This window comes from Ovis canadensis, chromosome 3 (genome assembly GCF_042477335.2).
Source record: "Ovis canadensis isolate MfBH-ARS-UI-01 breed Bighorn chromosome 3, ARS-UI_OviCan_v2, whole genome shotgun sequence".
Lineage (NCBI taxonomy): Eukaryota > Metazoa > Chordata > Mammalia > Artiodactyla > Bovidae > Ovis > Ovis canadensis.
The window spans coordinates 28,964,911-28,991,683 of record NC_091247.1 but is presented as its reverse complement, the minus strand read 5'-3'; the positions used below and the strand labels follow the sequence as shown (position 1 = coordinate 28,991,683).

At 38.2% G+C, this 26,773-nt stretch overlaps 1 protein-coding gene across 1 annotated transcript in view; it reads right to left on the bottom strand.

Annotated features, from left to right (window-relative positions):
• Positions 1-543: 543 nt before the first annotated feature.
• The window catches only part of TDRD15 (tudor domain containing 15), a 90,088-nt gene continuing 63,858 nt past the window's right edge, over positions 544-26,773 (bottom strand). Inside the window, exon 6 of the mRNA XM_069582658.1 lies at positions 544-1,496. The gene's annotated coding sequence lies outside the window, so the exon portion shown is untranslated. The remainder of the gene's footprint in view (positions 1,497-26,773) is intronic.

The following is a 26,773-nucleotide window of genomic DNA, read 5'->3' as shown; positions in this document are numbered from 1 at the left end:
AATCATATAGGACTAAGTGCCACTAGATGGCAGTAAAACCCTCCAAAAGTTATACAAACATTTTTCTTAACTGCTAAACATTTTATCTCATTAAAAACATTCAAATTAGATGATTAGCAGGAATGAAGTTCCTTAAAAGACAGACTATAACCTTTATTAATAAAGGAGTTAATGTGTGTGTTAGTCACTCAGTCATGTCCGACTCTGCGACCCCACGGACTATAACCTGCCAGGCTTTTCTGTCCATGGAATTCTCCAGGCAAGAATACTGAAGTGGATTGCCATTCACTTCTCCAGAGGAACTTCCCAACCCAGGGATTGAACCCTCGTCTCTGGTATTGCAGGCAGATTCTTTACTGTTTTGAGCTACAGGGAAATTCTAAAGGAGTTAATAGTCATATATAACTCTCCATTTCCTAAGTCATCTGAAAACATTCACATTTTTAAAGCTTATAAATTATGTCATCTGAGAAGATGACACACTTAGTATTTATTCAATATGCATTTATCTCAAATATTTTATGTGTAAAATAAGGAGACAAATTGAAAGAATCATTTATTGAATTTTTAATCCAGTAGAACAAAATGAAAACTGAATAGTATGTTTACAAATAAACCAGTACACACTAATGTACAACAGAACAAGAATTATCTAGAACTCAGACAGTCATATGACGTGGTATCCCAAAACCAAATAATTGAATAAACAAGACACTGGGCAGCTAATATGTGTGTCATAAACATTTTCACTGAAACTCATACTGTATACATTACTAAGCATCTTTACCACATCTATACACCAAAAGGTCTTAATGATTCTTAGAACATATTTAAGTTACCCAGTTGTTCTAGTTACTACTTCAGAGTTTAATACATAAAACTACTATTTTATAAAGTTCATGCATCCTGCAGCTTAGAAATCTGGGCATGATGGAACTGACTTGTCTCTGCACAATGCCCATTGCCTTAGCAAGAACAACTCAAATGCCTGGGGTCTGGAACTGCTGACAGGAATCTTTATGTAGCTTGGGTTTCCTCCCAGCCTAGATGCTAAACGTAGATTTCTTTCATGATGGTCCAGGGCACCAGGTACAAATGTTTCAGAAAATAAGGTGGAAGTTGCATCACCGTTTATGACCCAGTCTTGTAAGGTCACACTGCATCACTGCTACTCTATGCTTCGATCAAAGCATTCACAAGCCTGTTAAGATCCAAGTGGTGAAGAATGACAAGGGGCACACTGGATAAAAGCATGTGAGAATGGAAATATTACTGTGACAATCTTTGGATAATACAATGTAACACAGTCTTCACTCTGGTCACAATTCACATCATTCCCATATGCAGACTACACTGTACCCTCCAAAAGACCTGCAAAGTCTCAATCCACTATGGCATCAGGACAATCTTGAATCTCATTATCTAAATCAGGTCCAAGGGTAGATTAAGCTCCCAAGAAGTGGTTCCTCAAGTACAGCTCCTCTTGACCTGAAGATCTACAAAACAAAGCGGCATGTTACCCCACACACATTTAACATACAACTATGGAACAAGCACAGGTTAACCTCTGTATGCACTCATTCAAAAGGAGGAGAGCCAGCAGGAATACAGTGACTGCTCAGAAATCTCTAACCTTGCTAGCTGGATTCCTCAAGTTAGCTACATTTTCAGTTTTCCATATTGTGGCAGTAACCATTTTGCTAAATTTTCTTGACTATATCTAACAAAGATTTCCAGTCTCCTTTCTTTCAGCTTCCAACATTTTCCTCCACTTCCTCAAAGCCCTCACTGACGGCCTTCCTGGAGCCTGAGTCATGTTTCCTCTTTAAGACCCTTCCAGGTTCTGTCCACTGCTCAATCCAAAAGTTAGGTCAGCCTCTCACTTCTGGTACCAAAATCTGTTCCAGTTATTATTTCAGCTTACCCCAAAGCCTAGTGATAAAAATAATGGTATTATTATGCTCACAGATTCTGTGATGCAGAAATTCAGACAGGATGGAGCACTGCTTCATAATGTCTGGACCTTATACAGGGATATTAAAACAGTCATAAGCTGAAACTATCAAAAAAAGTACTGAAACATTTCTTCTCCATGTAGCATGGGTTTCCTCATAGAGTGGCTAGCTCAGGGTAACCGGCCTTCTTACATAGCAGCTCAGCATTAAGCACAAGTATTCCAGTGAACAAGTTAGAGAAACACAGCTTTCATGACCAAGTCTTGGAAGTCACACAGCATCATTTTCTATACTCTTTGAAGAAGAAAATAAGGACAAGAAACAGCACTGTGGCCATTTTTGGAAAATTCCCTATACCAACTAATCAAGAAATAAATGGTAAAGAAGACCAAAGGACTATTGTCAACCATGCATAATGACAGAAGGAAGAACTAATAGCCACAACACATATCTGTGCTGCCTCTTAAAGCCCTATTAGAAGAACAGAAAAAATAAAAAAAGATAAATCCAAAGAACAAAAATAAAACAGCAATGGAAAGAGAAAATTAGTTGATACCTATTCAAATAGTCAGATAGTCTGACCTAGACAGATTTTGCTAAGAGACGGCTGTGGAGATAAAGACACACCGTCTCATTCTAGCTAAGAGTTTGTCTGCCATCTTGATCCAACTTTCCCTTCCTCTCCAATCCCAAGATAACAACTTTGTCCCAACTTCTCTGAAAACATAATCATGGTAGAGGATGGGAGCCAATCACTTAATATCTGAAATAGCATTTCCAAGGACATACCTTGTAGCAGGGCTTTATTTTTATCAAGGAGGAGGGAAGCAGGTAAAGCTCAAGAAAAAAACAAACAAACAAACAAACGGATTTATTGAGATTTTATATAGAAGAATTAAACCAATGACCTCAGCCCAACCCCAAATGCCTAGGTAATTACCTCTCCACTACTCAGTAGAGGGTATATTTATTTATTCTCTAAAGCAACAGTTCTTGAACTGTGGTCTGGGTACTACTACTGGGGCCCTAAAACCCTTTCTTACCAGTCGATGAAGATAAGAACTATTTTCATTGTAATAATGAAAAGATGTGCTTTGCCTTTTTCATTCTCATTCTCTCATGAGTACAGAATGGAATTTTCCAAGAACTACATGACATGTGATACAGAAACAGACTGAATGCAAAAGCAAGTATGAAAACCCAGCTATCCTCCATGAAGGCAGGCATCAAATTCATGAAAATTCAGAAATGAAAGAGACACATGTACCCCAATGTTCATCACAGCACTGTTTATAATAGCCAGGACATGGAAACAACCTAGACGTCCATTAGCAGATGAATGGATAAGAAAGCTGTGGCACATATACACAATGGAGTATTACTCAGCCGTTAAAAAGAATTCATTTGAATCAGTTCTGATGAGATGGATGAAACTGGAGCCGATTATACAGAGTGAAGTAAGCCAGAAAGAAAAACACCAATACAGTATACTAACACATATATATGGAATTTAGAAAGATGGCAATGACGACCCTGTATGCAAGACAGGAAAAAAGACACAGATGTGTATAACGGACTTTTGGACTCAGAGGGAGAGGGTGGGATGATCTGGGAGAATGGCATTGTAACATGTATACTATCATGTAAGAATTGAATCGCCAGTCTGTCTGACGCAGGATACAGCATGCTTGGGGCTGGTGCATGGGGATGACCCACAGAGATGTTATGGGGAGGGAGGTGGGAGGGGGGTTCATGTCTGGGAACGTATGTAAGAATTAAAGATTTTAAAATTAAAAAAATAAAAAACTAAAAAGAAAAAAATAAAACGACATTGTTCTCACTGTGTTATTTCAGAAATATCTTCAAAGAATTAGGCTAATCTTAAAATCACAATATAAAATTAAAATATAATTAGATTGCTATTTTTCAATGAATTATTTTTAATCTTCAATTTTTTAACATAGTGAATTTTGATAGACATAATCCACATAAACAAAAGCTCTTTGGGATCTGCACTAGTTTTTAAGATTGTAAGGAAAACTTGAGAATAAAAGTTTACAATCCACTGTTCTGGAGAATTTATACCGGAAATAAGAGAGGCTCCTAATTTGGTGATGCCAAGCGCAACAGAAGGCATGGGTAACATATTGTGCTCAAAATTTAGAGACAAAAAGAAATACTATACATAGAATTCACCAACCTGTTTCCTAATTTAGCTTCCAGATTGACAACCTGGCATATATCCACCAAGTAGTAGATAAGAGGATTGTTAGCAGGGAAAATGGGTCAAAGAGAAGCCAACATAGCAAACTGCTTTGCTCCTGTCAGATCATCCCTCAGCACATGAATGGAGAAGTGCCAATCACTGTTTTAAGTCTCTTCACTAACCAACATGAGTGGACCAAAAATACATATATATATATATATATATATATATATATATATATACGTGGGGAAAATCTAGGAGAACAAAACCAACAGTGCAAAGAGCAAAACAAAACTTAAAAACATTTTTGCATCACTAAAACAGAACACAGATCTACAAAAATAACCACAAGGATATGAAAGATCCTCTCTCAGATGAGTATGTGGCTCTCCTAAGTCAAAGGGATCTCACATGTTTTCTGATGGGTCACAGTTTAAGTATGAAGCATGTCCTGGGTGACAGAGAAAAACTTTCATATGTTTGCCTTTGTTTACTTTCTCCTATCACACTTTATGTCCAACCTTTATTAAAGTATTTTATGAGTATACAAAAGTCTTGTGAACACTTTCAATTATCTTACCCTGTGTAACTGCTGCAATGTGCTAGGTAGTTGAGAGTGGTTCCAACAGCTTGCTCAACTGGTTGAGTAAAATGTGGACTCAATGGTGTCACACGGGAAAATTGAGATGTTCAGAATTCTATTTGAAACTGAAAGTGTTAGTCGCTCAGTCCTGTCTTGATTCTTTGCAACCCCGTTGATTGTAGCCTGCCAAGGTCCTCTGTCCATGAAATTCTAGAGTGGGTTGCCATTTTATTCTCCAGAGGATATTCCCGACCCAGGGTTCTCCAGGGTTCTATTTGTATAATATAAAACAATTCTCAAATGATGGCCTCCTCAGACCAGCAACATCACCATTACCTAGGGATTGTTTAAAATGAAAATTCTCAGGCCTCCTTCAGAGCTACTAAATCAGAAATTTTGGCACTGGGACCTAGAAATCCCTGTTTTAACAAATCCTCCAGGAGACAGGATATATGCAGTTTGAATACCTTTGATATAGAAGAAATTCATAGGGATATAACAATGCAAGTGTATTTATGTGACTTGTTCACTAATTCCCTAGTTCCCAAGGAACATTCAAAGAATAATTTTCTTCACAACTGATTTAACAAATGCATTGGGATGACTCAGGGAACTCACACCAGGGCTCTGTAACAACCTAGATGGGTGGGAGGGGCATAGGAAGTGGGAGGGAGGGGACATATGTATACCTATGACTGATTTATGCTTAGGTATGGCAGAAACCAATGCAATATTGTAAAGCAATTATCCTCCAATTAAAAGGTAAAAAGAAAGAAAGAAATATATTGGGGCAAAGGCTCTGACTATTATCAGCATGCCAGCTATTAAAGTGAAATATGGGGCTTCCTTGGTGGCTCAGATGGTAAAGGATCTGCCTGCAACATGGGAGACCTGATTCGATCCCTGGTTTGGGAAGATCCCCTGGAAAAGGGAATGGCTACCCACACCAGTATTCTGGCTTGGAGAATTCCATGGACAGAGGAAACTAGTGGGCTAGATCCATGGAGTTGCAAAGAGCTGACGACTGAGTGACTTTCACTTTCAATTTTCATGCTATATTATGGGTTCACTATGATGGGGAAACAGTGGAAACAGTGTCAGACTTTATTTTTGGGGGCTCCAAAATCACTGCAGATGGTGACTGCAGCCACGAAATTAAAAGACGCTTACTCCTTGGAAGAAAAGTTATGACCAACCTAGATAGTATATTCAAAAGCAGAGACATTACTTCGCCGACTAAGGTCCATCTAGTCAAGGCTATGGTTTTTCCTGTGGTCATGTATGGATGTGAGAGTTGGACTGTGAAGAAGGCTGAGCGCCAAAGAATTGATCCTTTTGAATTGTGGTGTTCGAGAAGACTCTTGAGAGTCACCTGAACTGCAAGGAGATCCAACCAGTCCATTCTGAAGGAGATCAGCCCTGGGATTTCTTTGGAAGAAATGATGCTAAAGCTGAAACTCCAGTACTTTGGCCACCTCATGCGAAGAGTTGACTCATTGGAAAAGACTCTGATGCTGGGAGGGATTGGGGGCAGGAGGAGAAGGGGACGACCGAGGATGAGATGGGTGGATGGCATCACGGACTCGATGGACGTGAGTCTGGGTGAACTCTGGGAGTTGGTGATGGACAGGGAGGCCTGGCGTGCTGCGATTCATGGGGTCGCAAAGAGTCAGACACGATTGAGTGACTGAACTGAACTGATAAATCAGTAAGAATGATGGGCAGTTGTTGAGTACAGGTAGGTAAGACGGCACAGCAGGAAGACACTGAATCCCCTCCTTCCATAGACACACCACAATTACAACTACTTACAGTAGCAACCGTCTATGATATCTATGATATCATATGATAGGATATCAACTTAAAGAGTAGCAGAAAATATTTTCAACAACTAAAGACATATAGGCAGAAACACAATAATACAGGACAGGAGGAGTGGAGAAACAGTACAGTCAGGACCCACATCCCCATTTCAGCGACACACAAACAGAGGAATGTTGCAATCATACAGGTCTCCTCCTTAAGGAGTGAGGTGTCTGAGCACATTGGGCTCCCCAGTCTAAGGGTCCTGCACAGGGAAAACGATGCATCAGAAAACCTGGCTTTGAAAACCAGCAGGGTTTTTGTTCAGGTGAGCTGGAAACCGATAGGAAACAGAGACTTGATGCTTAAAAAGTCACATGCAAAATCTCACAGGCTCTGAGTCCCAGCACCTAGACAGTGATCTGTTGATAATCCTAGAGAGCCTCCCATCCATAGAGATGGGAGGCAATGGGGAACCACACTCTCCAGAGAAACAGATGTTGTCATCGGCCATCTGGAGACCTTATTCTAAGAGGACACTGGTGCTGATAACTGCCATTTTGGATCCTCCCTCTAGCCTGTGAGTGTTAGTGGCTTACCTGTCCACCAGCAGGCTAGCACAAAACCTGAGCTCCCAGAGCCCCCATAGTCAGCTACTCTAGGACCCAGCCCAGCTCCTAAACTCTAGGCAACACAAGAAGCCCTGCAAGGACCAAGGCTTGCCCTAGCCCCAAGCTGCTGGAAGCCAAAAGACAGTGCAGAATAATGAATTACCCTCTTGTGAGCCAGCAATAGTCCTAAGAGGGCTTGGGCCACAGAGCCAACCACACAAGAAGCCTACCCACCCTCCCGTAAACCTGTAGGCACTTGATGCAGACTGTAGTCCACTGTGCCAGGGACCAATACCACCTACCACTGTACCCACAGCAGCCCTTGCCACAACAGAACGGACCACGCAGCACACATAGGGGGCACTCTTAGAGCATATGGCTCTGGTAACCAGAGGGGAGCATGCCTCTGGGCTCTACAGGACATTCGTTACCTAAGACTACTTCTTCAAGATCAAGAAACGTAATCAAAATACCAAGCATATAAACAGAAAATTGAGCTGTCCAATGGTAAAAGTTAATGGAAAAACTAGAAAATTCTGGTCTTGGCTATCAGTACCTGGTATTAGACTTTTCCTCCTATTAAATACAACTGGAGACAAAACCAAGAATGAATATACAAAATCTTCAAACACCCGTGAAGGGCTGTAAGAAAGACGACACAAGAGAATCCCCGTAGTCATCCAAGTTCTCTCCCTCGGAAAATTACACAGGCCACAGTTCAGAAAACGCAAGCATAGGACAGTAGTTTTGCTAAATTAAGGATGCAGAAGTCAAAGTTCAGTGCACCTTGTGGTTAGGTGGAATTAGCAATGCCATACTGAGGGGGGCCAGAAACAGTGAATCCCTCGGGCTTGCATGGTAATCCCTTAGTCCTTAGCCAAATTCTAAACTGCAAATTTACAGGGCAAGACTCTAATTGGTGTGGTTGTGTTAAGAAGTTGAAATTGAACAGAAATTCTAGAGGTAATAAAAGTGCCTGAAAGATTTCGCATTTGGGGCCAAACTAGCGCATAGTGAAGTGAAGTCGCTCAGTCGTGCCCGACTCTTTGCGACACCATGGACTGTAGCCTACCAGGCTTCTCTGTCCATGGGATTCTCCAGACAAGAATACTGGAGTGGGTTGCCATTTCCTTCTCCAGGGGATCTTCCCGACCCAGGGATCGAACCCAGGTCTCCCACATTGGAGGCAGACGGTTTAACCTCTGAGCCACCAGGGAAGCCCAACTAGCGCATAAGCACCCCATAAAACAACCCTGGCATTCAGTTCAGACCCAAGAACACTTATGCCATTGAAGTGGGGACAATGAACAAAGTGGAGAAACAAACAGATCTTTCCTTAAAACAAAACTGAAATAGATCTTCCCTTAAACTAAATCTTGATAGGATTCAGGTGATGCATTTGCAGTTTATCTACCTATCAGAACAAAAACTTTAAAAAACCTTAAGAAAATAACATAACTCCAAAGCTACTATAATATATATTCACACCATCCATCATGTAATTTAAAAATAAGGCAGGAAAGACTGATCAATAACCAAGAGAAAATAATCAGTTAAATCAGGCATCTATTCATGATGAAATTCTCAATAAACTCAGAACAGAAAGGACTTGCACAACGTGATTAGAAGTTAGGATACCTACCACAAATATCATACCTAATGGTGAAAAGACAGAAGGTCTTTCCTCTATGACAGACTACAAAGCCCAGATGTGCTCTCACAACTTTTCAACATTATATTGAAAGTTCTACCTCATGTAATCTGATAAGAAAGGCATCTAAACTCAAAAGGGAAGATTATTTAGTTGTAAATGACACTATCTTCTATGCATAAAATCCAAAGGCACACACATGCACATATATGCACATGTACAAATTAGAACTAATGAAAAAGACAGAAAGGTCACCAGACACAAGATCAAAATTCAAAATCAACCGTATTCCCATAGATCAACAATGAATAACTGAAAAAAATAAACTTAAAAATTTAGTACCACAAGAATGAAATATTTAGAAACAAAAGAAGTTCAAGACTTGTGCACTAAAAATTGCAAACACTGCTGAGGGAAATTAAGTAACAAATGGAGAGATACTCCCTGTTCACAAATTGAAAGAGATAATACTGCTAAGAAAGCAATTCTCTCCAAATTAATCTACAGTTTCAACCAAATGCTTTTAAAATTTCTGGCTGGCTTTTTGTGGAAATTTACAAGATGATCCTCAAATTCAAATAAAAATGTAATATAGCCAATGGAGCCCAAAAATTGGAAAAACAAAGAAACTATGGAGATTTACCTTTCTAACATCAAAAATACTTCAAAGCTATAATAATCAAAGTAATGAGGTACCAGCACGAGACTAGTCATATAGATCAATGGAATAGAATTAGGAGTCCCCAAATAAATCCTTACATTTTTGGTCAACTGATTCTGACAAAGTTTCCACAACAACTCAACAAGCAAAGAATAGTCTTTTTTAAAAAAGTGGTGCTATAAAAACTGGAAATCCATCTGCAAAAAAAAATGCAGACCCAACTTTACATCACATATAAAATTAACTTAAAATAGATCAAAGATCTAAACATAAGAGCTAAAATTCTAACTCTTAGGAAAAACGTGTAAATCTTCATGATCCTGGATTAGACAATGATTTGTTATATATGACCCTGAAAGCAAAAGTGACAACAGGAAAAACAGGTACACTGAACTCTAAAATTAAAAACTCTTATGCTTCAAAAGTGCATCAACAAGAAGTAAAAAGATAACCGAGAGAATAGGGGAAAATATTTGTAAACCATATACAGGATAAGGGGCTTGTATCCAGAATAGCTAAAGAAATTTTATTATTTAACAGTAAAAAGACAAAAATATTTTTACGGTGAAAAAGTCTGGACATATTTATACAAAAAAAAGACAAATGACTAATAACCATATGAAAAAATGCCCAATATCATTAGTCATTAGTGAAATGCACATTAAAACCAGAAAACAGCATTTCACATATACTAATGTGGCAAGAATAAAAATGGCAGGTAACAAATATTAACAAAGATACAGAGAATCAGGTGCATACATATGACTAGTAGAAATGTTAAGAATGGTGCAGCCACTTAGGAAAACAGCTCAGTAATTCTCTAAATGTTAAATTAAATTTACCACATGATCCAGTAATTCTACTCAATATATAGCCAAGAGAAAGGAACACATACATTCACATAAATATATTATATTTATTCACATAAATATATTATAAACATATCTTTTTAGCAGCACCAATCATAATAGCAGAAACTTAGGAACAACTAAAACTTAGTGTATTCACACAATGAAATGCAGCGATTAACGTGTAGCAGAAATGATAGCGGATGATAAAAATATTATACGAGTTATTATTGATAACAGTTCACAATTTTTTAATTACCAAAAAAACACACTGAATTCTACACTTGAAAAGGGTATATGATATGAAAACATGCCTCTAATTAGTTTTTAAAGTAGCAAAATTAAAAGTCACAGACAAAAACTGAAAAAATTCATTAAGAGCCAAATTAATATAAATTAAAATGTATCAGAAAACAACTTTGAAAATGAAAACAAACACTTCAAAATTTATAAGATGCAGCTAAAGAATACTTGAAACATGTCTACAGTATTAAATATTTCTATTACACAAAGATTTAAAATAATCTAAGTGGCTCAGATGGTAAAGCGTCTGCCTACAATGCGGGAGACCTGGGTTCAATCCCTGGGTCAGGAAGATCCTCTGAAGAAGGAAACAGCAATCCACTCCAGTACTCTTGCCTGGAAAATCCCATGGATGGAGGAGCCTAGTAGTCTACAGTCCATGGGGTCTCAGAGAGTTAGACACGACTGAGCGACTTCACTTCCTCAAGTTGCTTACAACTGCCAAGCAAAAAGTTTGAATAGGGGTAAACTGCAGTTAACAGCAGTCAATTTCAGCTCTTAGCATAGAAGTTCCACCCCTTCTCCACAGGCCCTGGAAGGCAGCCCTACAATAATTCCTAGAGCAAGTTTATGTAAACAAACTAGATAATGTGGGTGAAATGAACAAATTCCTAAAATGACACAAATAACCAAAACTGACTCAGAAAAAAAAAAATCAGAACATACCTATAACGAGCAAATAAACTGAAGTAGGAATTAGCACTTCTTATAAAGAAAAGCCCAGGCTCAAACAGCTTTACTGGTAAATTCTGTCAAATTTTAAAGGAAGAAATAATACCAATCCTACAAAAAATTCTTCATACAATAGAGAAGGAAATATTTTCCAAGTCATTCTTTTATCCTGATGCCACATCCAAACTAGACATCACAAGGAAGAAAAAAAAAAAAGCCTACAGACCAAAACTCCCTGTTAACAACATTAATCAAAAACAGCATGGTACAAAAACCATGGTACACGGGCTTCCCTGGTAGCTCAGCTAGTCAAGAAGGAGACCTCAGTTCAATTCCTGGGTCAGGAAGATCCCCTGGAGAAGGGACAGGCTACCCACTACATTCTTGAGTTTTCCTGATGCTCAACTGGCAAAGAATCCGCCTCCAATGTGGGAGACCTGGGTTCAATCGCTGGGTTGTGAAGATCCCCTGGAGAAGGGAATGGCCACTCACTCCAGTATCCTGGTCTGGAGAATTCCATGGACTGTATAGTCAGGTGGTCTTAGAGAGTTAGACAGGACTGAGCAACTTTCACTTTCTTTTAGTATCGTACTGGCACAAAGAGACACACAGATCAATGGAACAGAAAAGAGTTCAGAAATAAACCAAAGCACTAATGGTCAATTCATCTATGACAAAGAAGGCAAGAACATACAATGAAGACAGCCTCTCTTGAACAAGTAGGAAAACAGGGCAGCTACATGTAAAGAAGGAAATCTGAACATTTTATCACACCATATACAAAAATAAGCCCAAACTGATTAAAGACCCAAATATAAGAAGACACCGTGACATAAATTGTAACACTATTTTTTTTAATCTGTTTCCCAAAACAAAGAAGGGCTTCCCCGGTAGCTCAGCTGGTAAAGAATCCACTGGCAATGCAGTAGACCCCAGTCTAATTCCTGGGTCATGAAGATCCCCTGGAGAAGGGATAGGTCACCGACTCCAGTATTCTTGGGTTTCCCCGGGGCTCAGACAGTAAAGAATCCGCCTATAATGCAGTAGACCTGGGTTCAATGCCTGGGTTGGGAAGATCCTCTGGAGGAGGGCATGGCAACCCACTCCAGTATTCTTGCCTGGAGAATCCCATGGACAGAGGAGCCTGGCAGCTTAGAGTCCATGGGGTGGCAAAGAGCTGGACATGACTGAGCGACAAAGCACAGCACAGCAAAACAAAGAAAACAAAAGCAAAAATACAAATGGGACCTGACTAAATGTAAAAAAGCTTCTTCACAAAAAGGAAGCCTTTAGTAAAAAGACAACCTATGGAATAGGAGAAATATCTGCAAATGATATGACTGATAAAGGGTTAATATCCAACAAAAACAGCCCATTCAACTCAACATGAGAACACAAACATGATTAAAAATGTGCAGATGACCTGAATAGCCACTTTTTCCAAAAATATACAGATGTCCAACAAGTACATGAAAAAAATGTTCAACACTGCTAATCAGAGAAATGCAAATCAAAACAACGAGACCACATCACAACTGTCAAAATGGCTATCATCACAAACACAAACAACAAACGTTGGTGGGGATGTAGAGAGAAAGGAACCCTTGTGCACTGCTGCTGGGAAGGTAAACTGGCACAATTTCTGTGGAGGTTCCTCAAAAAACTAAAAATAGAACTACCAAATGATCCAGGAATTCCACTGCTAGGTATATATCTGAAAAAAATAAATATAGTAGTTCAAAAAGATATATGTACTCCAATGTCCACAGCAGCATTATTTACAATATCCAAGATAAGGAAGCAACCCAAGTGTCCACCAACAGAATAACAAAGAAATAATGGTATGTACACACATACACAAAAACACAATATGGAATATTACTCATTCATTAAAAGGAATTAAATTCTGTCATTTGCAAAAACATGGATGAATCTACAGAGTATTATGCTTAGTGAAATAAGCCAGAGAAAGACAAATACTTTATTAATTCTATGTGGGATCTAAAAATTAACACAAAAGAATGTGAAGACAAAACAGAAACAGAATCAGATACAGAGAACTAGTGATTACCAACGCAGGGCCGGGGGCAGGGGGAGACAGGGGTTGGGATTAAGAGGCACAAATTACAATGGATAAAGTAAAAGTATGCAAATATAGCCATTATTCTGTAATAACTTTAATTTGTTTTTTATTTTTTAAATTTTAAAATCTTTAATTCTTACATGCATTCCCAAACATGAACCCCCCTCCCCCCTCCCTCCCCATAACATCTTTCTGGGTCATCCCCATGCACCAGCCCCAAGCATGCTGCATCCTGCGTCAGACATAGACTGGCGATTCAATTCACATGATAGTATACATGTTAGAATGTCATTCTCCCAAATCATCCCACCCTCTCCCTCTCCCTCTGAGTCCAAAAGTCCGTTATACACATCTGTGTCTCTTTCCCTGTCTTGCATACAGGGTCGTCATTGCCATCTTCCTAAATTCCATATATATGTGTTAGTATACTGTATTGGTGTTTTTCTTTCTGGCTTACTTCACTCTGTATAATCGGCTCCAGTTTCATCCATCTCATCAGAACTGATTCAAATGAATTCTTTTTAACTGCTGAGTAATACTCCATTGTGTATATGTACCACTGCTTTCTTATCCATTCATCTGCTGATGGACATCTAGGTTGTTTCCATGTCCTGGCTATTATAAACAGTGCTGCGATGAACATTGGGGTACATGTGTCTCTTTCAATTCTGGTTTCCTCGGTGTGTATGCCCAGCAGTGGGATTTCTGGGTCATAAGGTAGTTCTATTTGCAATTTTTTAAGGAATCTCCACACTGTTCTCCATAGTGGCTGTACTAGTTTGCATTCCCACCAACAGTGTAGGAGGGTTCCCTTTTCTCCACACCCTCTCCAGCATTTATTGCTTGCAGATTTTTGGATCGCAGCCATTCTGACTGGTGTGAAGTGGTACCTCATTGTGGTTTTGATTTGCATTTCTCTAATAATGAGTGATGTTGAGCATCTTTTCATGTGTTTGTTAGCCATCCGTATGTCTTCTTTGGAGAAATGTCTATTTAGTTCTTTGGCCCATTTTTTGATTGGGTCGTTTATTTTTCTGGAATTGAGCTGCATAAGTTGCTTGTATATTTTTGAGATTAGTTGTTTGTCAGTTGCTTCATTTGCTATTATTTTCTCCCATTCAGAAGGCTGTCTTTTCACCTTGCTTATATTTTCCTTTGTTGTGCAGAAGCTTTTAATTTTAATTAGATCCCATTTGTTTATTTTTGCTTTTATTTCCAGAATTCTGGGACATGGATCATAGAGGATCCTGCTGTGATTTATGTCTGAGAGTGTTTTGCCTATGTTCTCCTCTAGGAGTTTTATAGTTTCTGATCTTACATTTAGATCTTTAATCCATTTTGAGTTTATTTTTGTGTACGGTGTTAGAAAGTGATCTAGTTTCATTCTTTTACAAGTGGTTGACCAGTTTTCCCAGCACCACTTGTTAAAGAGGTTGTCTTTACTCCATTGTATATTCTTGCCTCCTTTGTCAAAGATAAGGTGTCCATATGTGTGTGGATTTATCTCTGGGCTTTCTATTTTGTTCCATTGATCTATATGTCTGTCTTTGTGCCAGTACCATACTGTCTTGATGACTGTGGCTTTGTAGTAGAGCCTGAAGTCAGGCAAGTTGATTCCTCCAGTGCCATTCTTCTTTCTCAAGATTGCTTTGGCTATTCGAGGTTTTTTGTATTTCCATACAAATCTTGAAATTATTTGTTCTAGTTCTGTGAAAAATGTGGCTGGTAGCTTGATAGGGATTGCATTGAATTTGTAAATTGCTTTGGGTAGTATACTCATTTTCACTATATTGATTCTTCCAATCCATGAACATGGTATATTTCTCCATCTATTAGTGTCCTCTTTGATTTCTTTCATCAGTGTTTTATAGTTTTCTATATATAGGTCTTTAGTTTCTTTAGGTAGATATATTCCTAAGTATTTTATTCTTTTCGTTGCAATGGTGAATGGAATTGTTTCCTTAATTTCTTTTTCTACTTTCTCATTATTCGTGTATAGGAATGCAAGGGATTTCTGTGTGTTGATTTTATATCCTGCAACTTTACTATATTCATTGATTAGCTCTAGTAATTTTCTGGTGGAGTCTTTAGGGTTTTCCATGTATAGGATCATGTCATCTGCAAACAGTGAGAGTTTTACTTCTTCTCTTCCAATTTGGATTCCTTTTATTTCTTTTTCTGCTCTGATTGCTGTGGCCAAAACTTCCAGAACTATGTTGAATAGTAGCGGTGAAAGTGGACACCCTTGTCTTGTTCCTGACTTTAGGGGAAATGCTTTCAATTTTTCACCATTGAGGATAATGTTTGCTGTGGGTTTGTCATATGTAATAACTTTAAATATAATCTATAAAAAATACTGAATCACTATGTTGCACACCTAAAACTTAATATTGTAAATTAACAATAAAAATTGTTTTGAAAACAAATTTGAAAAAGAGAATGAATGAACCATAGCTATACATGAAATGGATGAATCTTAACATTTAAAAAACTGCAAAAGCAAATTACAGATATAAAAACAGATCATGATTTCCACAGATAATCACTGAAGGAAAAGAAAGCAACATTACTTCTTTACTGTTGGCAATATTAGGTGGTAAAACTTTTTAAAACATAAAAAGTAAGAAGGGAAATACACAATAGTCAAGATAGCAGTTCAGCTGGAAAAGGCATAAATATCAAAAAGGAGAAGGAAAGAACTTCTGAAGTTTTGGCAATGTTCTATTCTTAAATGGGTAGTGGTTACCATCAGTTTTCAATCAGAAGTAATCCCTCCAACTGCATAATTCTGTTTGGTGCAGTTTTCTTTATGCTACATTTTAAAATAGCAAAGGTTTAAAAATGCATTATATGCCAATAACTAATGATAACATGCAAAGAATGCTCTTGGTTCAGTATGCTGTGCTCCCTTTCCTGGGTCTTTAACAAAAAACAAAACCTTGAGGTTTGGTATTTCATTTAATTTTGAAACCCTTGCAACAGATATCAGAACTATTCACTACATTTCTTTCTTCAACAGTTTCAAAGGATAGCTTACTTAATTCACAAGCTATACATATGCATCATACATGTAACTTAAGCAGTTTAAGATTTCACTTGTCATAAAAGTTATCTTTTCTAAAGTATAAAAATGAGTTTCAGTATATTCAGAGTTGTGCAACTGCTATCACCAATGACCTTCAGAACATTTTTCATCACCCCAAAGAGAAACCCCATACCCATCAGCTACCTACCCTCAGGCCTTGGGAATCAAAACAAATGTAGTGTGTTTGTAGTGAGTCAGCGTTATTTGGCTGTACTATGCTTTCTATAATTTTCTTCCCTGTATTCCTGCCTAAGTTCCCCACCAAACTACACCACACCTTTTAAGAATCAGGCTCATACTGATTATTTTCTTTGCAGCCAAACATGGAGAAGCTTTATATAGTCAACAAAAACAAGACCAGGAGCTGACTGTGGCTCAGATCATGAACTCCTTATTGCCAAATTCAGACTGAAATTGAAGAAAGTAGGCAAAACCACTAGACCATCAGGTGTGACCTAAATCAAATCCCTTATGATTATACAGTGGAAGTGAGAAACAGATTTCAGGGACTAGATCTGATAGATAGAGTGCCTGATGAACTATGGACGGACGTTCATGACATTGTACAGGAGACAGGGATCAAGACCATCTCCATGGAAAAGAAATGCAAAAAGGTAAAATGGCTGTCTGATGAGGCCTTACAAATACCTGTGAATCAAACAGAAGCAAAAAGCAAAGGAGAAAAGAAAAGATACAAGCATCTGAATGCAGAGTTCCAAAGAACAGCAAGAAGAGACAAGAAAGCCTTCCTCAGCGATCAATGCAAAGAAATAGAGGAAAACAACAGAATGGGAAAGACTAGAAATCTCTTCAAGAAAATTAGAGACACCAAAGGAAAATGTCATGCAAAGATGGGCTCGATAAAAGACAGAAATGGTATGGACCTAACAGAAGCAGAAGATATTAAGAAGAGGTGGCTAGAATACACAGAAGAACTATACAAAAAAGATCTTCACAACCAAGATAATCACGATGGTGTTATCACTCACCTAGAGCCAGACATCCTGGAATGTGAAGTCAAGTGGGCCTTAGAAAGCATCACTACGAACAAAGCTAGTGGAGGTGATGGAATTCCAGTTGAGCTCTTTCAAATCCTGAAAGATGATGCTATAAAGTGCTGCGTTCAATATGTCAGCTAACTTGGAAAACTCCACAGTGGCCACAGGACTAGAAAACGACAGTGTTCATTCCAATCCCAAAGAAAGGCAATGCCAAAGAATGCTAAAATGACCGCACAATTGCACTCATCTCACACGCTAGTAAAGTAATGCTCAAAATTCTCCAAGCCAGGCTTCAGCAATACGTGAACTGTGAACTTCCTGATGTTCGAGCTGGTTTTAGAAAAGGCAGAGGAACCAGAGATCAAACTGCCAACATCCGCTGGATCATCAAAAAAGCAAGAGAGTTCCACAAAAACATCTACTTCTGCTTTATTGACTATGCCAAAGCCTTTGACTATGTGGATCACAATGAACTGTGGAAAATTCTGAAAGAGATGGGCATACCAGACCACTTGACCTGCCTCTTGAGAAACCTATATGCAGGTCAGGAAGCAACAGTTAGAACTGGACATGGAACAACAGACTGGTTCCAAATAGAAAAAGGAGTACGTCAAGGCTATATATTGTCACCCTGCTTATTTAACTTATATGAAGAGCACATCATGAGAAACGCTGGACTGGAAGAAACACAAGCTGGAGTCAAGATTGCCAGGAGAGATATCAATAACCTCAGATATGCAGATGACACCACCCTTATGGCAGAAAGTGAAGAGGAAATAAAGACCCTCCTGATGAAAGTGAAAGTGGAGAGTGAAAAAGTTAGCTTAAAGCTCAACATTCAGAAAATGAAGATCATGGCATCTGGTCCCATCACTTCATGGCAAATAGATGGGGAAACAGTGGAAACAGTGTCAGACTATATTTTGGGGGGCTCCAAAATCACTGCAGATGGTGACTGCAGCCATGAAATTAAAAGATGCTTACTCCTTGGAAGAAAAGTTATGACCAACCTAGATAGCATATTGAAAAGCAGAGACATTACTTTGCCAACAAAGGCCCATCTTGTCAAGGCTATGGTTTTTCCAGTGGTCATGTATGGATGTGAGAGTTGGACTGTGAAGAAGGCTGAGCGCCAAAGAATTGATCCTTTTGAATTGTGGTGTTGGAGAAGATACTTGAGAGTCCCTTGTACTGCAAGGAGATCCAACCAGTCCATTCTGAAGGAGATCAGCCCTGGGATTTCTTTGGAGGGAATGATGCTAAAGCTGAAACTCCAGTACTTTGGCCACCTCATGTGAAGAGTTGACTCATTGGAAGACTCTGATGCTGGGAGGGATTCGGGGCAGGAGGAAAAGGGGATGACAGAGGATCAGATGGCTGGATGGCATCACGGACTCGATGGACGTGAATCTAAGTGAACTCCAGGAGTTGGTCATGGACAGGGAGGCCTGGTGTGCTGCGATTCATGGGGTCGCAGAGTCAGACACTACTGAGCGACTGAACTGAATGAAGTCTTTTAACTGGTTGCTAGGCAGTTAGATACACCGTCCTCTGTGGATGTAAAACACCTCTTATATACCTTTATTGCATTCTACGTATCAATCTTTATAATAAATGCTTATAAATTCGTTTCCAACACTGTAAAAGGCATATCTTTAAGAAGTAGAATTTGACTTATTTTTCTATCTCCTATATCTAATACAGTGACTTTCAAAACTTTTGATGAATGAAGGCACCATAAGAAGAATATAATGAGTTTAAAAAGGATGATGATTTAGCAATGAGAAGATATTCAAAGATCATTAGGTTCAAGGACATAAAGACAGAAATAAATACACTGTGCTACACAAAAGCATTATGACAAAAGTAGCTTTAGTCAGCAACTGATCACTTTATCATTACTAAAAAATTATGACAAAACTAAGGAAATATATTAAAACCATTACTTAGGGTTCACACAAAGATATTAATGCATCATAGCCAAAGGGGAATGACTATTAGAATCTTAAACATATCTAGGTTATATTATGATATCTATACCAGAAAAATTATTCTAAAAGTCAAATAGAGATAAAAATACAATGCTGGAGACTTCTGAAAATGGATGAGAATTATATTCAGAGTAAAAACCAAAAAAAAAAAAATGTTTTAAAAGAGAGCTTCAATTTTTAAAATGCCAGCATTCCCCTTAAAAGTGAAAAGGATGAAGAATATTTTTAAAAGTCTGTTTTCTGAGAAGACAAAACTATTTTTCAACACATGAAAATATAATGTGTTTGAGTAAGAACTATCTTTGCAAATAAAAGTAAATGAATTAAATTTTTCATCACAATATGCATATGGCACGATTTTGTTAAAACATATACACACACATATACTGTTTAGGAAGTATCACAATTATTTTACAGTGAAAAAATTTAACTCAAAACATTCAGTACACAAAACAAAAATAGTTTTCTTTCGGTATACACAAATAATATTAATAATGTAAGAAAGTTTTATCATTTAAAATGTTAGAGCTCAATATTAATAAAATCAGAAAAAGTTATAAAGTTAATATATACACAACTTAGCACTATTTATCTTGAAAAAAGGAAACCTGATTTTAATCATATCTTCAGTTACATTCTGTACTGGAAAGTAAAAATGAAAGTCGCTCTGCTGCTACTGCTGCTAGGTCACTTCAGTCGTGTCCTACTCTGTGCGACCCCATAGACAGCAGCCCACAAGGCTCCCCTGTCCCTGGGATCCTCCAGGCAAGAACACTGGAGTAGGTTGCCATTTCCTTCTCCAATGCATGAAAGTGAAAAGTGAAAGTGAAGTCGCTCAGTCGTGTCCGACTCTGTGCCACCCCATGAACTGTAGCCTATCAGGTTCCTCCATCCATGGGATTTTCCAGGCAAGAGTACTGAAGTGGGGTGCCATTGCCTTCTCCAGAAAGTCACTCAGTCATGTCCAACTCTTTGCAACCCTATGGACTATACAGTCCATGGAATTCTCCAGGCCAGAACATTGGAGTGAGTAGCCATTCCCTTCTCCGAGAGATCTTCCCAACACAGGATCAAACCCAGGTCTCCCACATTGCAGGTGGATTCTTTACGAGCTGAGCCACAAGGGAAGCCCAAGAATACTGGAGTGGATAGTTTATCCCTTCCCCAGTGGATCTTCCTGACCCAGGAATTGAACCAGAGTCTCCTGCATTGCAGGCAGACTCTTTACCAACTAAGCTATCAGGGACTTCTGTCCAAATAGAAAAGGAATCAATTAGGAATTAACTGATATGCAGACTTGAAAAAATATGTTCTACAGGATTTATTAAATCAAATTCTGTGAATAAGTCTGTTCGTTTCTGATCATTTCCAAACATAAAATAGTATACAGCAAGACATAAATGAAGTTAAAAGAATTCTAAAAATCTAAAGCAGTATGCATCCCTTCGTGATTAAATTAGTCCCCTCAAATTTATTATTACTATTTTATCTTACTTTAGCATTCAAATTCTTTAAAACTAACCAAATCATTAAAAAAAAACACCCCACACAAAAACAAAAGTAACCCAGAGATACAACAGTCATAGAAGTTATGTAGAGTGAATTATTTTTCCAATAGAAGCACTCTTCTAAACTGTAGTAAATAATCTTTAAGATCTGGTGAGGTCTGAGGGCTAGTAACACAAAATTATTCCAAAAAATTAGGTAAGAAGGAGTAAATGTTAAAATAATCACAACTAGATATTAATTCATAATGTAAAAATATATAAATAATGTCTGCCTGCCTTGAATAAATTAACTTTCAGGATACCAAATTTAAATGCCAATATATTCATAAATAGTATTTCTGGAAATTATTTCCTAGGCTTAAAAAATAATGTCAACACATATTCAACACTCGATATATAGGTACAAATGACAAAGCTTATTGCCCTTAGCCAGTTTTGAAAATTTAAGTTTTTCTTGTATCCTAAGATCTCTAGTTTTTCAAAACTATTTGATTTACACTGACTCTTAAGCACACTTGTATAATTTTAAGGTACTATCTTTATACCAAAACACTAGATTTGCCCAATAAATATTTGAACTAAACATAGTCATACAGTTGTGTCCGACTCTGTGATCCCATGGACTGTAGCCCGCCAGGCTCCTCTGTCCATGGAATTCTCCAGGCAAGAGAAATGGAGTGGGTTGCCATTTCCCTCTCAAGGGGATCTTCCCAACCCAGGGATCGAACCCAGGTCTCCTGCATTACAGGCGGATTCTTTACCAACTGAGTGACAATATTTACTTGCAAAATAAATTCCAATTCACAGGTAAATGCTCTGACAATATCTATACTCCTACCACTAGAGAAGGATGTTCTTTAATGTCATAAAAACCCACATATCACAAATATTCACGAGCAATAAACCCAAACCCAAATTAAAAATAGATATAATGATAAAATGAAAGGAAGAAAAACACCATAGTAAGAGCTAAAAAGATGGGAAAATAGGATTAACTCTGACCTTCTGATAAATATCAGTCCTATAAGCACCTCTACTTCCCAGGGAATACAGTTACACAGGGTTGCTGCTGCTGCTAAGTCACTTCAGTCATGTCCTACTGTGTGTGACCCCATAGACGGCAGCCCACCAGGCTCGCCCATCCCTGGGATTCTCCCGGCAAGAACACTGGGGTGGGTTGCCATTTCCTTCTCCAATGCATGAAAGTGAAAAGTGAAAGTGAAGTCACGCAGTTGTATCCAACTCTTAGCGACCCCATGGACTGCAGCCTACCAGGCTCCTCCGTCCATAGGATTTTCCAGGCAAGAGTACTGGAGTGCGGTGCCACTGACTGCATGTAACTCAGGATTGAAATTAGGACCCTACAAAGTAGCAACTGAAACACAGACATTAGTCAGCGAAGACAGCTGAAAATATTGAAATGATATCTAATGACTGTAAAAGCATGCGTAAAAATTATTTCTCAAATTAAATTTTTTCAAGATACTTTAGAGGTGAACCACATTTCCTAAGTAACACTTTTTACATCAAATAACAATTCTTGATGTCAAAAATTCCTCTAACATTCTAGTTATTGTCTCCTGAGAAAATAATCTGAACAATCTAGATTATTTTAACAGTTTTAATATATTAAAAATTGTTCTACACTTAAAACTTTAAAAATATATCTGGAACATCTAAATATAGCAATTACTGTGTATTCTATGTACCATCTGTTGATGCATAAACCATCTGAACTTTCTTCTCCCTCTACTGAAAAAGAAAACAAAAATGAACATGATGAATACAATTTTCAAAGCATTATGGGTTCAATTAATAGTTAATCAAGATTTGACATAAATTGAATTTCTATATAATTCCTGAAAGTCCCAATATAAAAAGTAAAGATACAAAATACAGCATAAATAAATTATGCATATACCAAAATATATAACCGTATATATAGAAACTTAAAATGGCTTTCTAAACAATTATAACCTCTGTGAAACATGTACAGCCTATTCCAATGCTTATTTAAAACAATAATTATCTCTTAATCATAAGTCCTACCTTCAAAATAGAAATTTAACCATTAATCTCACACTGTTAAGTTATGATGTGTGCACATGCACACATTGTCCTAAACATGTCTTACAGAGTAGCATCAGAATTTATTCAAAGTTACCATTTCCCAAAATATTTTCAAAGTAAAAATAGTTGCTTTATTATAATGATTACTGGCTAACAATAAGCATTTACTATGCATCAGGTAATAGTGATGCTGAAGAAGCTGAAGCTGAACAGTTGTATGAAAACCTACAAGACCTTTTAGAACCAACACCAAAAAAGACATCCTTTTCATTACAGGGGACTGGAATGCAAAAGTAGAAGTCAAGAAACACCTGGGGTAACAGGCAAATTTGCCTTGGAGTACACAACGAAGCAGGGCAAAGGCTAATAGAGTTTTGCCAAGAGAATGCACTGGCCATAGCAAACACTCTCTTCCAATAACACAAGAAAAGACTCTACACATGGACATCACCAGATGGCCAACCCCGAAATCAGACTGATTATATTCTTTCCAGCCAAAGATGGAGACACTCTACACAGTCAGCAAAAATAAGACCGGGAGCTGACTGTAGATCTGATCATGAACGCCTTATTGCCAAATTCAGACCTAATTTGAAGAAAGTGGGGAAAACCACTAGACCATTCAGGTATGACCTAAATCAAATTCCTTATGATTATACAGTGGAAGTAAGAAATCGATTTAAGGGACTAGATCTGATAGACAGACTGCCTGATGAACTATGGACAGAGGTTCATGACATTGTACAGGAGAAAGGGATCAAGACCATCCCCAAGAAAAAGAAAGGCAAAAAAGCAAAATGCCTGTCTAAGGAGGCCTTACAAATAGCTCTGAAAAGAAGAGAAGCGAAAAGGAAAGGAGAAAAAGAAAGATATACCTATTTGAATGCAGAGTTCCAAAGAATAGCAAGGAGAGATAAGAAAGCCTTCCTCGGCAATCAATGCAAAGAAATAGAGGAAAACAACAGAATGGGAAAGAGGAAATGGCAACCCACTCCAGTGTTCTTGGCTGGAGAATCCCAGGGACAGCGGAGCCTGGTGGGCTGCCGTCTATGGGGTCGCACAGAGTTGGACACGACTGAAGTGACTTAGCAGAGATCTCTTCAAGAAAATTAGAGATACTAAGGGAATGTTTCATGCAAAGATGGGCTCGATAAAGGACAGAAATGGTATGGACCTAACAGAAGCAGAAGATATTAAGAAGAGGTGGCTAGAATACACAGAAGAACTGTGCAAAAAAGATCTTCATGACCCAGATAATCACTCACCTAGAGGCACACATGCTGGAATGTGAAGTTAAGTGGGCCTTAGGAAGCATCACTACAATCAAAGCTAGTGGAGGTGATACAATTCCAGTTGAGCTATTTCAAAACCTAAAAGATGATGCTGTGAAAGTGCTGCACTCAATATGCCAGCTAATTTGGAAAACTCAGCAGTGGCCACAGGACTGGAAAACCAGTTTTCATTCCAATCCCAAAGAAAGGCAATGCCAAAGAATGCTAAAACGACCACACAATTGCACTCATCTCACATGCTAGTAAAGTAATGCTCAAAATTCTCCAAGCCAGTCTTCAACAGTACATGAACCGTGAACTTCCAGATGCTCAAAGTCAGGTTTAAAAAAGGCAGAGGAACCAGAGATCAAAGTGTCAACATCCACTGGATCATCGCAAAAGCAAGACAGTTCCAGAAAAACATCTATTTCTGCTTTATTGACTATGCCAAAGCCTTTGACTGTGTGGATCACAATAAACTGTGGAAAATTCTGAAAGAGATGGGCATACCAGACCACTTGACCTGCCTCTTGAGAAATCTGTATGCAGGTCAGGAAGCAACAGTTAAAACTGGACATGGAACAACAGACTGGTTCCAAATAGGAAAAGGAGTACATCAAGGCTGTATATTGTCACCCTGCTTATTTAACTTATATGCAGAGTACATCATGAGAAACACTGGGCTGGATGAAGCACAAGCTGGAATCAAGATTGCGAGAAACATCAATAACCTAATACACAGACGACACCACCCTTATGGCAGAAAGTGAAGAAGAACTAAAGAGCCTCTTGATGAAAGTGAGAGAATGAAAAATTTGGCCTAAAGCTCAACATTCAGAAAACGAAGATCACGGCATCTGGCCCCATCACTTCATGGAAAATAGATGGGGAAACAGTGCAAACAGTGGCTGACTTTATTTTGGGGGGCTGCAAAATCACTACAGATGGTGACTGCAGCCAGAAATTAAAAGACGCCTACTCCTTGGAAGGAAAGTTATGACCAACCTAAACAGTATATTAAAAAGCAGAGACATTACTTTGCCAACAAAGGTCCATCTAGTCAAGGCTATGGTTTTTACAGTAGTCATGTATGGATGTGAGAGTTGGACTATAAAGAAAGCTGAGCACCGAAGAACTGATGCTTTTGAACTGTGGTGTTGGAAAAGATTCTTGAGATTCCCTTGGACTGCAAGGAGATCCAACCAGTCCATCCTAAAGGAAATCATCCTGAATATTCATTGGAAGGACTGATGCTGAAGCTGAAACTCCAGTACTTTGGCCACCTGATGCGAAGAGCTGACTCATTTGAAAAGACGCTAATGCTGGGAAAGACTGAGGGCAGGAGGAAAAGGGGATGACAGAGGATGAGATGGTTGGATGGCATCACCAACTCAATGGACACGAGTTTGGGTAAACTCCGGGAGTTGGTGATGGACAGGGAGGCATGGCGTGCTGCAGTGCATGGGGTCACAAAGAGTTGGACATGACTGAGCAACTGAACTGAACTGAGGTACTAGTGAAACACTTTGTGTTTTATTTAATCCTCCACCAAACAATGGAGTAATTATGATGATCGCCATTTTACAGACGAAGAAGCTGAGGAACAGATCAGTTAAAAAGCTTACCTACATTTTCAATTAATAAAGGATGGAAAAAGGAATTCAAAGTCACGGAATTTGGCCTCAATGCCCATATTTTTCAGTACTATGCTAGCTTTAATACAAGTGATTTATGAATATATATATATCACTTAGTGCTGTATTTTCAAAATTCCATCTGACATTTTGCATGCCTGTCAGCCACCCCCCCTTTGGATGTCCAGATAAGATCTCAAATTTAAAATGTCAGACAATGTTCTTCTCTAAAACTGAGTTGCCATTCCAGATTTCTTTCAAAGATGTCTTCCAGGTAAATAAACAAACTGTATAAGACGTACTCATTGGTGAATAGCTGAGAGCATTTCGTATAAGATCAGAAGCAAGAAATGAATGTTCACTCTTGATACTTTTATTCAACACAGTTTTAGAAATCCTAGCCATGGCAATCAGAGAAGAAAAAGTAAAAGAAATTAAAATTGGAAAAAATAGAAGCAAAACTGTCACTGCTTGCAGATGACATGATACAATATATAGAAAATCCTAAAGATGGTACCAGAAAGCTATTAGAGTTCATCAATGAATTCAATAAAGTTGCAGGATACAAAATTAATATACAGAAATCTGTTGTATTTCTATACACTAACAACTAAAGATTCGAAAAAAATTAAACAAACAATCCCATCACATCAAAAAGAATAAATTACCTAGGAATAAACCTACCTAAGAAAACAAAAGACATGGACTCTGAAAACTACAAGATGCTGATGAAAGAAATAGAAGATTACATAAACAGATGGATATATACACTATGTTCTTGGACTGAAAGAATCAGTATTTTCAAAATGACCATACTACCAAAGCAAACTACAGATT